This window comes from Bufo bufo, chromosome 7, assembly GCF_905171765.1.
Source record: "Bufo bufo chromosome 7, aBufBuf1.1, whole genome shotgun sequence".
Classification (NCBI taxonomy): Eukaryota; Metazoa; Chordata; class Amphibia; order Anura; family Bufonidae; genus Bufo; species Bufo bufo.
Genome location: NC_053395.1, coordinates 156,813,744 through 156,818,126, shown reverse-complemented (window position 1 = coordinate 156,818,126; position 4,383 = coordinate 156,813,744).

The window sequence follows — 4,383 nt, the reverse complement described above, 5'->3', positions numbered from 1 at the left end:
ATCTACCCCCATAGGCAGATTAACAAGGCTCTTCAACTATAAACCTCCGATCCGCCAATACAATATAACCAGGTGGAGCGCATGTGCGTTCCACCTATCAGTATCCAATAACCTAAGCCCGGATCTAATAAAAGCAGTAACGAGTCTGAGAAAATAGAGAAATGGTGATCAAGAGTGCTGATAAAGGAGGCGGAATAGTGATTATGGATGTGGATTATACTGGAGTACTTTCTCCTACCAACAAACTGAAAAATTGGCGTGGTATTAAACAGGCAGGAAGTGCTCAAACCCACATGCAGTTGTGCATATATATAGGGGAGCAAGTCCTGCACTTGTGGCCTGTTACTAATGGCCATCCCCAGCAAAAATGCATACAGTGGAGGATGCCCGCAGCGAACCACAAGTACCACAATAAACACCCTACACAAGATAGCAATTGTGTGGATGTGATAACCAATTTAACAATATAATAATATATGCAAAGACAATATATGCAAAGACAGATAGCCAATCGCAAATTTATGGCAAATCTATAATGCAACGATATGTGATACAGAGAACAACGATGTTTTATCTCTCACTTGCAGTAAAGTGGTGGCAAGAGATGCACAGTCTGCCACTATTATAATATGTGCAAAATATGGAGTGGCCATGCTCCGCTTTTACCACGTATCTCCCATGCTGAAGTGGCGTTAATTCACGTGATCCTGTCTAATGGAGATTGCACTGCATACCACTCTGCCATTAAAAAGCGACAGCTAACTGAAAGGATTATCTCCCAATTGCGGGAAACTTCCCTTATGCATTTTTGCCATGGAAGCGTGTGACGGCTTGATGAGGTTGCAGGCTTCCAGCAGTCTGATGGTGGAGAGGAGCATGGTGGGAGGAAACGATCTACAGTCAGGTCCATAAATATTGGGACATGAACACAATTCTAACATTTTTGGCTCTATACATCACCACAATGGATGTGAAATGAAACAAACAAGATGTGCTTTACCTGCAGACTATCAGCTGTAATTCGAGGGTATTTACATCCAAATCAGGTGAACGGTGTAGGAATTACAACAGTTTGCATATGTGCCTCCCACTTGTTAAGGGACTAAAAGTAATGGGACAGAATAATAATCATAAATCAAACTTGCACTTTTTAATACTTGGTTGCAAATCCTTTGCAGTCAATTACAGCCTGAAGTCTGGAACACATAGACATCACCAGACGCTGGGTTTCATCCCTGGTGATGCTCTGCCAGGTCTCTACTGCAACTGTCTTCAGTTCCTGCTTGTTCTTGGGGCATTTTCCCTTCAGTTTTGTCTTCAGCAAGTGAAATGCAACTCAATCGGATTCAGGTCAGGTAATTGACTCGGCCATTGCATAACATTCCACTTCTTTCCCTTAAAAAACTCTTTGGTTACTTTTGCAGTATGCTTTGGGTCATTGTCCATCTGTACTGTGAAGCGCCGTCCAATGAGTTCTGAAGCATTTGGCTGAATATGAGCAGATAATATTGCCCGAAACACTTCAGAATTCATCCTGCTGCTTTTGTCAGCAGTCACATCATCAATAAATACAAGAGAAGCAGTTCCATTGGCAGCCATACATGCCCACACCATGACACTACCACCACCATGCTTCACTGATGAGGTGGTATGCTTAGGATCATGAGCAGCTCCTTTCCTTCTCCATACTCTTCTCTTCACATCTCTCTGGTACAAGTTGATCTTGGTCTCATCTGTCCATAGGATGTTGTTCCAGAACCGTGAAGGCTTTTTTAGATGTCGTTTGGCAAACTCTAATCTGGCCTTCCTGTTTTTGAGGCTCACCAATGGTTTACATCTTGTGGTGAACCCTCTGTATTCATCCTGGTGAAGTCTTCTCTTGATTGTTGACTTTGACACACATACACCTACCTCCTGGAGAGTGTTCTTGATCTGGCCAACTGTTGTGAAGGGTGTTTTCTTCACCAGGGAAAGAATTTTTCGGTCATCCACCACAGTTGTTTTCCGTGGTCTTCCTGGTCTTTTGGTGTTGCTGAGCTCACCGGTGCGTTCCTTCTTTTTAAGAATGTTCCAAACAGTTGTTTTGGCCAGGCCTAATGTTTTTGCTATCTCTCTGATGGGTTTGTTTTGTTTTTTCAGCCTAATGATGGCTTGCTTCACTGATAGTGACAGCTCTTTGGATCTCATCTTGAGCGTTGACAGCAACAGATTCCAAATGCAAATAGCACACTTGAAATGAACTCTGGACCTTTTATCTGCTCATTGTAATTGGGATAATGAGGTAATAACACACACCTGGCCAAGGAACAGCTGAGAAGCCAATTGTCCCATTACTTCTGGTCCCTTAACAAGTAGAGGCACATATGCAAACTGCTGTAATTCCTACACCGTTCACCTGATTTGGATGTAAATACCCTCAAATTACAGCTGACAGTCTGCAGGTAAAGCACATCTTGTTTGTTTCATTTCAAATCCATTGTGGTGGTGTATAGAGCCAAAAATGTTAGAATCGCGTCGATGTCCCAATATTTATGAACCTGACTGTATGTTATCCTAGCAATCCTGTGTATACAGATCACTACTTAAAGTGATCTAATGACCAGCAGTCATTAGGCTACTCTCACACTAGCGTTTTAGTTTTCCGGTATTGAGATCCGTCATAGGGGCTCAATACCGGAAAAAAACGCTTCAGTTGTGTCCCCATTCATTGTCAATGGGGACAAAACTGAACAGAAGGGAATGCTCCAAAATGCATTCCGTTCCGTTTAGTTGCGTTCCCATACTGTAGAGCAAACCGGATCTGTTTTCTCTGCCACAATAGAAAACGGATCCGTCCCCCATTGACTTTCAGTGGAGTTCATGACTGATCTATCTTGGCTATGTTAAAGGGAACCTGTCATCAGCTTTATGCCGACCTCACTGGGGGCAGCATAAAATAGTGACAGAAATGCTGATCTCAGCGGTGTGTCACTCATGAGCTAAAAGTAAGTGGTTGCCGAGAACCAGCATCATAATCATTGCAGCCCAGGCCTGGAAAAGAGTCAAATCTACCTGAGAAGAGTCCTGGTTATTAATAATCTCCTGCTCTCTCGCCCATCTGCTGATGATTGGCAGTTCTCTCCTAGAGAGAAAGGGAGAAAACTAGGTAGAAGAAAGACTGTCAGTCATCAGCAGGTGGGCAGGAGAGCAGGAATGTATGAATAACCAGGACTCTTCTCGGGTGGCGAGACTCTTTTCCAGGCCCAGTCTGCAATGATTGTGATGCTGGTTCTCGGCAACCACTTACTTTTAACTTTTAATTGACAGACCGCTGAAATCAACTCCCCTGTCTCTACTTCATACTGCCGTTAGTATGGACAGCATAAAGTTGATGACAGGTTCCCTTTAAAGATGATACAACCGGATGAGTTCATAACGGATGCAGATGGTTGTATTATCAGTAACGGAAGCGTTTTTGCTGAACCCTGCCGGATCCAGCAAAAACGCTAGTGTAAAAGTAGCCTTAGGCCACTAGAACACTGCAAAAAGTAAGTAAATAAACATGTAGAAAAAATAAATAAAGAAGAAATAATAAAAAAAAAAATAAGCTCCTGTGAAATAACAAAAATTGGACCACCATCCTCATCCCACTGTCACCGGCATGGCATATTTGCCAACAGTCCCTAATTTTCAGAGCGAGCCCCGGCCAATTCGTGTTATCCCAGGCAGAAAGTTGGTTATTTCCAGGGTTTGGGGGAGTTCCCGCTGCTTACATGGCCTGAATTTATCAACTGCAAAGGTGGTAGTGTGCTATGGGGTATTTTCTGTGACATATACCGTAATAATTTGTCTATATTACTGAATGTTTGTATTTTTTTAAATCTGCACCAGTTATTACTGTCACTCTTTATTTTGTTTTCCTGGCCCTGCACATATTTGCTCTTAAAACACACACACAATATTTTTGTACATGGAGGCATTTGCACCCATTTACAGATCACACATACCACCTAAAAGCAGAAGGTGCACCAGAAAAAATGGAGATCTTTGGGGGTCATTTACTGACAGAAATGGTCTATATTTAAGACAGCTAGGACGCTGATGTAGATTTAGACTGGAGGTGGACGCACAGAAGTTATGTGGATCCAGCGCACGGGGTCATTAAGACCGGCGTCTAAAGTGCCAGTGTTAATAAATGACCCCCTTTGTTCTTGGGCATTATAGCAATGGTGTAGATGGGGCAAAGTGCAGGGATTACTTTGTGACATATATCTGGCTGGTTAAACTAATTGTATTAAATTACAAAAGGAAGAAATGAAGTCCATTTTTTTCCATTGCTTTCTCATTTTCCATGACATAAAGTGTAAAAAAAAATCAAGAGATACCGGCTCTTTCTTGCTACCA